Here is a 10,837-nt window from a genome sequence, read left to right as displayed (position 1 = left end):
GTAGCTCCAGTATTCTTCAATCCAAACTGCGTCACTCGGTAGCAGTATGTCCCCCATGGGGTGGTGAAGGCAGTCTTTTCCTGGTCTTCTGGTGCCATCACTATCTGATTGTAGCCTGAGAAGCCATCCATAAACGAAAGCAAAGCATGCCCCACTGTGAAATCCACCAACTCATCAATGTGTGGCAAGGGGAAGTCGTCCTTTGGACTAGCTCTGTTCAAATCCCTGAAATCCACGAATACTCGGATCTTGCCATCCTTCTTTGGCACTGGAACGATGTTAGCCAACCAAGTTGGGTATTCGGATACCAGTAGGAAGCCTGCGTCGATTTTCTTGGTGACCACTTCCTTAATTTGATGGCCCAGTCAGGGCGGATTCTTCTGAGTTTTTGCTTGACGGGTCGGGCCTCGGGGTCAAGAGGGATCCGGTGCTGTACAATCTCAGGATCGATTCCAGGCATGTCTTCGTAGGACCAGGCGAAAACATCTTTGAAATCTTTTAATAAAGCGACTAAGCGCTCGCGTTCCTCCGAAGACAACGTGGACCCGATCTGTACCAGCGCGGGTCCTTCTCAGTACCAATATTCACAGTAGTGATTTCATCAACTAAAGGTTTAACAAATCTTTCCTGCTCTTGATCAATTAATCATTGCAAAACTGGAGGAATTTCTCCCTCGTCGTTTTCGTAAAAATTTTGAAAGTCCTGATTTAAGCAATATATCAAAGGCGCAGAAAAGTACTCGGAAACCACATCCACATTATTCTCATTAAGTACTTCCAAACCGTCCGATTCTTCTGTTACAACAGACTCAAAGGAGAAAGAAAAAGAAGACCTGGACAGGACTGTGGCATCCGGGTTATCACCCCCAGGAATACCAGACTCAGACTCAATTGAGCTGGAACCTGATTCCGACTCACAAGACTCGGTGGAATCAGATTCCGGCTCACTACCTGACCTGGCGCTGTTCGACAAAAATCCCTCTTCGTATTGCCAAACGAGAGAGGGTGCGATGGATGCATCCAAAATGGTTGATGGTAGGCCCACAACCGTTTCATTCCCCATCATGGGCACCGAGAAGTTATCCCCCAAGCACTTCTGTTTGATCAGAGGATCTGAAAGTAGACATGCCAGTGCTACCCCCATTTCAAGTTCGGTGTCCTCAGACATCATTTTCCCACTATGCTCAACCTCGACTGTCGGGTCTGTCTGCTCTTCGGCAACATCGTCCCTAGATAATTGTAGGTCAAAGAAAATCTCGAACCCCGGTACGCGCTTCCTCTCCGCGTTCAGCCACGGCTCCGGAAAACTACAGAATGGAAAATCTTCCACCTCCCGGACGAAGCGTCCGTTTAGGGTACCCTGGATGGGCCGGTGCATCAACTCAAAAGGCTTCCCCATCTGTTTCGCTTTGGCTCTTCCAGCTATTTTCTTTCCTTTCTTTACCCAATCCTCCTTGGTGGCCAGATAACCCAAGCCAAAGGTATGAGGGTTATGTGGCACTTCGGCCAGTGCTGCGACGCCCTTCCGGCCGCTCCTTCCTAACCCCATCCCGGGGATGTGTTGGAGTTTATTCATGAGGTATACCGTTTGAGCACTGACATATATCCCCTCGTTAGCAGCCATGATGTTTTGTACAACCCGAGCCTCAGCAAGGGTGAAACCTGATATAAACTCATAACTAAACGCATAACTCGAAACTCCATACTACTTTCACAACTCTACACTCAAATCATAACTAAATACATAACAAAAAAATTAAAATATTTAAAAATATTTTTATAAAATAGAGTTTGAATTTATTTTTATAAAATATTTTAAAATTTAAAAATTTAAAATCGTAATATTTAAAAATTAAAATATTTAAAAATATTCAAAAAATTAAAAAATTAAAAAAATCGTAACATATTTAAATATTAAAATATTTAAAATCTTAACAAAATTAAAATATTTTAAAAATATTTAAAATATTTAAAAAATTAAATTATTGATTTGAATGGAGTTTTAAAAAAGTTTTGAATTATGTGTTTGGTTATGAGTTTTGAAAAGTAATGATTATTTTTTAAATTGAGTTTTGAAAAGTGGTTGTAGAATTATGAGTTGAAAGCTCAAAGTAAACACCACACTCAAATTAATGGATAAAACTATAATTTAAGAGATTTATCAAATGAAACCCTAATGTTTTTACATCATAGTATAATCCAAAGTTAAAGAATTACTTTAAAAAAAAGTTGGTTCCAAATAAGGCCTAAACAATAATAATAAAAATAAATAATAGAAAAAAACCACATCCAGACGAATGCTGTATTTCAGAGAAGTGGCCAATCAGCACCCGAAGAGGAGTCAAAACAAGGACACTCCCATCAACATTTTCATTTTTCCCATTACTTTGTCACGAACCAAACAAGATTAAAGGAATGCACCTCCGGTCCCTCTTCCTCCTTCTCTCTCTACCCCGTCTACGTCTCATATTCAAAATCTTTGATTCGTTCTATAAAATAATCACACTCCCTCATATCAAATATCTTGTGATTCAATCCACTCTCGTCAGCACTCTCTCTCATACACTCCACCAACCATTTCTAGGTTTTTAATCAATCTTCTCATAGCAAATTCAATTGATTGGAGTGTTTCTCAGAAGCTATGGAAGAAGAAGAAGCACCACTCGCTGCTGAGAACTCAGAAACTCAAACCCTAACGAAGAAGAACCATACCAGAGATGTGCATATTCTGAGCTCGGCTTTCTTGTTGATGTTCTTGGCTTATGGTGCTGTTCAGAATCTGGAGAGTACAATCAATACTGTGAGTTCTAAATTTGATTGATGAGACATAAATTGAACAATTGCGTGTTTTTTTTTTATGGGTTAGACTTTGAATTTGGGTTTCAGGAGGAAGATATAGGGACAATTTCGCTCGGGATATTGTATTTGTCTTTTATGGTTTTTTCTTTCTTTGCTTCATTGGTGGTTCGGTTCCTGAGTACAAAAAATGCTCTTGTTCTTGAGACTGCTGGGTATTGGTTGTTCATAGCAGTGAATTTGAAGCCCACATGGTAACAATTTTTTTCACCATTGATGTATTGTCTTAATTTAGTTGAGGACAAACGTGCTTTTTAAGTTTTATGTGACTGTGCCTTTGCACTGATAGGTGATAAAATAGCCAAAATTGTTGGGGAGTAGGCTCCCCTCAAGACTACATCTTCTCCATACTCCCTCAAGACTCAATTTTGTGGGCTCCATAGTTTTGTGATACAAACCGTTCATCTCATAGGTCGAAGAGAAGAATATATTTATTAAAATTTAGCTTGATTGGACATCGATCGATACACTAACTAATCGTGTTTCATGCTGATAAAAAAAAAAAAAACTGATCACGTTTCATTTTATGAAATGGATGGTACATATGAATCTAAATAAAAACCATTGATTTTATAAGACAAAATATGATAAGTTAATATGCTCATCGATATTCAATAAAGTTAATTTTTTGCATATATGTTCTACTTTATTGGGCAAACAAGATGAGCGGTTTGGATCACCTTCGTTGGCTACATGGAGCCCACAAAATGAAGTCTTGAGAGATATTGAGAGGATGAAGTCTTGAGGGGAGTTGCTCCCAAAATGTTTGAGTGAATTTCATGAGACTAAAAGTCCATGTGGTTTGGGACTTGGGCGGGTAAGATTGGGCGTAGACCTTGTCTTTCCACTATTTACGGAAAGTGGTTGCTCTTTGACTCGAGACAACATTCTTATGCTTGTCAGTATTGTACTAAATAATGATGTGGGCACATATTTGATAGAGCCCTATCATGTTCATCAAATTGATGAAGTTGTATATACTTAAAAATGAATATTCTTGTGATAGGTACATGACGGTTTCAGCTTCGTTGTACCTAGGATTTTCTACTTCAATAATATGGGTTGCGGAGGTACAAGTCCATCTTTTAGATTTGGTTCATCACTTTCTTGTGTTTGATGATGTAATAAGTACATTACTTTTTCCCTAATGATATTATAGTCCATCAGGGTACATATCTTACTTCTACAACACGCAGTCATGCACATGATTGGTAACTTCAATGGAGAATTTTGGGGAATGTTTGCAGGTCACAAGGTGCTGCATTTTAGTGTTTGATGACAATTTTAATGATCTTTGGTTCTAATAAGAATATATTCAATTTGTTTTGTATGGATGTTGTGCATCAGGAATAATCTTCATTTTTTATTGAATTTTGCAATTCGTTGGAAACCTTGTCTCTTGTTCTATTGAAAGATGGAACGATATGTGCATGCTTGTGAATCCAAGCTGATTTCCATGTCCTATATTTTTCTATGTTGTTTGTTGTATTACTAGTACCAATTCATTATCATAGATTTAGTTATTAATGCTTGCATTACACTCGAGAAACTCTGACCTTGATTGTCACGACCCCAAACCGCCCCTAATAGTTTGGTGCCGTGATGGCCAGTAATCCGAGATTACCAAAGGCCAACTTACAAAATTCACACACAATCAGAGTATAAATATATGGGGCTCACATGTGCGGAACCAATAATTTAAAATACAAGTGGTCCATAAGAGCAGTGTATAAGTCAAATGAAATGGCATACATCTTTACATAGCTTTAAAACTTGAATACAAATAAGATAAAGTACAAAATACATGTTACATCTTGATAAAAGGCTTCTCAAGCCGACATGTTCGAAATACTTAAGCTTCAAGATTGCCGACATAAACAAAACACTTAAGCTACAAATCATGGAACACAATCTTCAGGATTGCTGACATCATTATGGCCGACATAACAAGCATACAAAACACACATCTCGGCGTAGCCGACTTCTTGCTTATTACCAACATATATACATAGGGAGGGGTGAGCTTGGATACTCAGTGAATGGTACAAGTAATAAAGGGGTTAAATGAATGATACCCGAGATCTTTTCAAAACAATACATAATATATCTTTGTCAAAACCATACTTATCATAGCTTGTCCAAAACATGAGATAAATCTTGTTCATCAAACTTGATCTTACAAAACTTACATACTTAACATGCGTCAAATCTTAAAACATGGGGTGACGACATTCCGGACAAAACAAACAAAGGTGCTACAAAAGCTTAGAGTCCCCTGGCACGTACGGACTTCACATGTGTGCTACTAATGCTTATAGTCCCTTAGCACGTACGGACTTCACATGTGTGCTACTAATGCTTATAGTCCCTTAGCACGTACGGACTTGTGCCACAAGTGCTTATAGTCCCCTGGCACGTACAGACTTCACATGTGTGCTACTAATGCTTATAGTCCCTTAGCACGTATGGACTTCACATGTGTGCTACTAATGCTTATAGTCCCTTAGCACGTACGGACTTGTGCCACAAGTGCTTATAGTCCCCTGGCATGTACGGACTTTCAAAGATTGACATCAAAACAAAGCTTACTTGATACATTGCCATCCAAAACAGAGTTCATACTTGGTACATAAAATAGGGATATCATTCATGCTTAACAAATACTTTTATCAAAACAAGGCAAAGTTTTATCAAAACGTTATAACATATCTTTATTAAAAATACCACTCACCTAGTTCTTCAAACGTCGGGGTCAAGGCAAGTCTAAACCCTACAAACACATGGCAAAGCACACTGAATGCACTTCTCAAAACAAGTCTTACATGCATGCAAATGATCCCGGGAAAACATGCTGGGAGTCAAAACACTGCTTTACATGTCAGGAAGACATGCTGGGTACTAACCAGGTCTTTGCCGAGGTCCCACACCTCCTGGCCGAGATGTGGCTACCTAGGCTTCAGCACGCGGCTGCATGCCGAGGTGCGCACAAGACAAACTAAAGGTGTAAGTGATCGTGCAAGGTAGGCCAAGGTGAGATACGATGCTTGGCCTAAGTGTGAGGTCTAGGTAAGAGTGACCTCGGCGACTACACCTCGGGAAATGAAGTCCGGAGATCTGGGCTTCCACCCGTGAAGAACAGGAAGAACATGAACATGAAGGTCACAAAGAACATGGATGCTAAAATCATAACTTCTTTATTTACAAAATCTGGAATTTCATGCTATGAGTTCAAAAACATGGACCTGGGTACCCATGCTTGAAAATCATGTGAAAACAAACACAAAAACATGGATCTTGGCATGAGCTTTCGGATCAAAACATAACTTTTCTTGAAGAACACATGAATGCTATTTTCTCTTTCTAAAACCGAACCTCAAAACAATGCATGATTTACAAATCATATTCAATCGTGCAATGCAATAACATAAACATAAAGAACAACATGAGCAGATCAAGAATCTAACCTTAGAAATGGATCTAACGGTTCGATCTCTAGGGATCAAGCTTGGAAGTCTACCTCCTCTCAAGAACTCCTCTCCCTCTTCTAGAGCTTCTCTCTCTCCTCTTCAAAACAAAGATACAACAAATGGTAGGTTTCTCTCTCTGTCGACTGACTTAAGTGTCAGCTCGGACACGTGGCGACGGCTGGTTGGTTCTCCTCAAAAAGATGATAGATTGACAAGACAAGACTATGACAAAGCGTATCTAACAAGCTACCTAGTAAAGCACTTCGGCAAGGGGTGACATCGGCTAAGGACAAAGCTTCGGCAACTAAGGTGACAATGACCTCGGCTAGGAAGGACGACACTTGACTAAGCTGTGCCACACCCTGGCCTAGATGTGCCACACCTCGGTCTAGGTCATACCACTCCAGGACAAGATCACTTGGGTGCAAAAGTAACATCTCGGCCTAGATAATACACATCTCGGCCTTGGTGATGAACACCTCGGCCAATATGTCAAGGCGAAGGGGGAGGTCAAACAAAGGGGTTCCAAGTTAGTTCTAGACTGAAGATGACCTCGGCTTGGAATGATCTAGGCGTAACGTAACCTAGGCTTGGCATGACTTCGGCTTAACATAACCTAGGCTTGAGACACCAAGGAAGGAAACAAGCATGCACATAACACTTAGGCAAATCGCATAAACACAAAGCAAGACAAGATTCATGGATGCAAACTTAGCAAGACAAAGTTGTGTAAGTGAACATGAACATGACTACAACATGAATATGGGTTGTTACAGCAATCTTAACATGGCAAAACATATAAATGCGTGCAACATGACTAGGACAAAAATGTGGGTTGTTACATTGATTGTACCAAAAAATTATTTAATGTTAAATTTATCTTTTGCATCTCTAATGCAATTTTAGCTATAAGTTAGCACTGAAAAATAAAGATGGCAGAAAGATGAGGAGAGTCCGATTTATTATGAAGTGAATGATGTTTATTTCCTTTTTTTCCCCCTCTTTGGCTAAGGGATTTCCCTTTTCCTTTTGTTTCTTTAATAATTTCTTTGGTGGACGTTTTAATGATAGTTTTTTTTTTTTTAAAAAAAGGGATAAAATCAAGGGTCCCAAACCTTATTCAATAGTCTCAAAATCAATCAATGAAGAGAGTTTCAAAAGGAATGACTTCCCTTAGTTGGTTTGAGTGGCATAGTTTGTTGGAGTAGTTGTCTAACCGTGGGAAACAATTGTATAGCCATGTCAACAATTAGAGCTATGGAGTTTCGACATGGTTGGCTTCCATTTTTGGCATTCCTTTTGCTAGAAAATTTTGTCAAGTTGACAAACTTGACTATTCCATTTTGCGAATCCTTCACACGTCTACCCAAGTATCCGAAGGGTATCAAGGTCTAAAACAAAAAGTTGATATAGTATCCAACACATGTCAAAAAGTGTCCGATGAGTGCTAGTGCCAGACATGCATCGAACACGGATACACACCTTCTTAGTAGTGTTAAGAAGTGTATGTGTTTGTTGGGGTGTTCAATATATATATTTTTAAGATAGCAAATAAAATATTAAAATATACATAAATTACTTGTATTTAAAAAATAATAATAAGGATATTCAATGGCACAACTTTAATCCTATGTAGTGCCATCCTTGACAACAATATACCACTATCTTTCATTTGGTTGTGGAAAATTTGAAGTATTGTAGATTCTACCTCAGTGTCAAAATCTATGATTTTTTAGTTCTTTTAAAACACTCACATCTTTAATTTGTTAGTCTTTCTTTCATATCACTGCAGGGGGAAACTACCAGTGGCACAACTTTACTATATATTGTGTTCCTTTGTAGTATGACCTTAGGTACCATACTCATGTGCTTCTTACAAAAGAGGGATGCTAAAGGAGAGGAGACTTTACCAGATTCTTCTGTCAGTTTCTACTCTTCCATGGTTTCTATGTCAAAGTCTGTCATCGCTCCATTGTTTGACTTATGAATGTTATTAATCATCCCCCTTATTGCATATTCAGGCTTACAACAAGCATTTGTATGGTAATTGTTGATTAACTTATGACATTTACCTTTTTTATTATCCTTCGACCATTCAATTTTGTGCACTATATACATTGTAACATTTTCTTCAATCAAGCATGGAACGCATTTACAATTTTAGGGCTGAATACACCAAGTACATTATCGAACCTGCACTTGGTGAGTCTAGTGTAGGTGGTGCTATGGCAGTGTATGGGGCTTTTGATTCAATTGTAAGTATGGCAATCCAGAAATGAGTAGCTTTATGGAATGGTTTAAATGAATTAGATCACTTGGTGAGTCTATTTCTGTTTTATGTACATTAATTTTGACAAGGCATGTTCTTCATCTCTTTCATCTTGTTGAGTTGGAGAAATAAAAATGAATTGAGTGAACAACTTTAAATTTCATTAAACTTTTCCTTTTGTAAGGAACAAGAATAACAAATAATATATAACCTTTTCCATATTTGTTCTCTCTGAGTTGTGTTGTGTGTTTGCAACAATATACAAAATTTCATTTATTGTCCTGGTGGTACGTCACATGGATAATATGGATGGATTATATCCTGTGTTCTGTTCCATAATCTTATTTTTCCTACGGTATGTGCATTCAAGTTATTTACTCACAACCTCTGCTATGATCTCTAGCCTCATATGTTTTATAGGAAATTATTCGATAATAATGTGGCATAGGATGTAAACACTATTACACCTCAAGCTTGCTAAAAGTTAAAAACCCAGGAAAACCATCTTTGTTTTATAATTTGTCATTTATTTGATTCATTAAGTTTTCAAACTCATTACATATCTGGAATATGTGTCAGTGTTCGTTGGCTATGGGTCGACTCACCTCTGGTCTCAAGTCAACCACTCTAATAGTTTGTGCCGGAGCTTTCATTCAGTTATGGTACTGCTTTGGCTTCTACTGAAGTGCGGGTTAGGTTTCTCGTTGATTCCAACTAAAGTTATTTGGAATCTAAAGTTTTTAATTATATTTATCTGATTTGAAGTTGCTATGACTTTATTAGTTCTTGTTAACTGTGCCATTGTGCAGCGTAACTAGTGGAGTACTCGGCATTTTATACCCCCTTCTCATTGTAGCTGCATTGGGAATTGGGGATGGAATATTCAACACATAGCTTAATGCTTTGCTTGGGAAGCTCTTTAAGCATGATATGGTAGTGATTTATTTTGTTTGTTTTACTAAGCCTTTTTAGTTTGATTTATACTCTTTTTCACATAAGTGTTGACACGAGAAGTGCATGCCTTGAGTTGAGTGTATGAATAAGTGATGGACGTGTGTCCAAAGCGTGTCTAGATCTAAAAAATATAAACAAATAATTAAATTAATGAAACATTTGGATGTGTATTCGACACATTACCTTCTTAGAGGTGTTTGTGCGTGGGGGATCTAATTGAGAGGAAGGTGGGATGAAACTATGTATTGATTTATTTATAAAAAATAAATAAATTAGTGGATGTAATTGTGAAAACATATGTTTTATGGTTGAAGATAAGGTATATTGAGATTCTCGAGACGTAAATTCCATATATTGAAGGAAATTCGGAAAACTTATTCCTTTAGGAAAGTTAAAGATATGGGTTCCACAAGTGTTCTCCTAATTGAACAATTAAACAAATAGGAGAAAATTGACTTTTGTGTGTTGTACCCTCCTTTAAAATGTTAGTTATCTTAATTATTTTCATATTTATGTCTAATCTATTTCTCATTCATGTATATTAAAGATATTTGGCCCTCAACTTTTTCTTGGTCGTTTCTTTGTGCAAATGCACTTGCATTTAATTCTCAAATGTTACTTTTGGGGTGTACAGGAAGGAGCATTTGCACAGCTCAAGGTTTGGTAGTGTGTTTCGATTGCAGTTGTGTTTTTTGTGAGCCCTCACGTTTCTTTGCATGTTGTGTTAGTGGTTATGCTTGTTGCAGTCTGCATCTCTGTTGTCGGGTTTCTATTCCTCACTCTTATGGTCGAGAAAGCATTCTCTTGTGCTGATTGATTTTTTGCAACCGGACACGTAATCAATATTTGTTGCCAAAGCATGTATTATTCACGTCTTGCATATTGATTGCCACAGAACGTTGTATCTGCCTGTGAAATCTATTCAATAAGAAAATATGTTCACCTGTTAATATTTCTTCAAAAGAAAAGTATTTAGAGGCTAATTTGAATGTAAATATCATATTATTGTTCTTTTCTATTGAGAATAGAGTCTATGTGAAAGTTGGCAATTAGTGCAAGTAATATTTGTGGAATATGGACATCTTTATGTGCCCTGCCTAAATTGGAACCCGGATTACCTCTTTTAGATTTTATTGATTTATGAAAGATATTGTAATAACCCACATTCATGTCTTAGTCATGTTCATGTACATTTGCATGATTTTGTCTTGTTAAGCTTGCATTTGTAGACTTGGACTTGTTTTGCCTAGGTAAAGGTTCTTGTCTTGTCTTGATGCTATCATGTTTTCCCT

The 10,837-nt window shown here is 37.7% G+C and overlaps 1 pseudogene; it reads left to right on the top strand.

Annotated features, from left to right (window-relative positions):
• Nucleotides 1-2,640: 2,640 nt before the first annotated feature.
• Nucleotides 2,641-10,592, top strand: LOC114279737 (UNC93-like protein 3; annotated as a pseudogene).
• The last annotated feature ends 245 nt before the right edge of the window (nt 10,593-10,837 follow it).

The sequence above is a fragment of the Camellia sinensis genome, chromosome 3, assembly GCF_055761805.1.
Source record: "Camellia sinensis isolate YWXY chromosome 3, ASM5576180v1, whole genome shotgun sequence".
NCBI lineage: Eukaryota > Viridiplantae > Streptophyta > Magnoliopsida > Ericales > Theaceae > Camellia > Camellia sinensis.
This window is presented reverse-complemented; position numbering and strand designations above follow the sequence as displayed.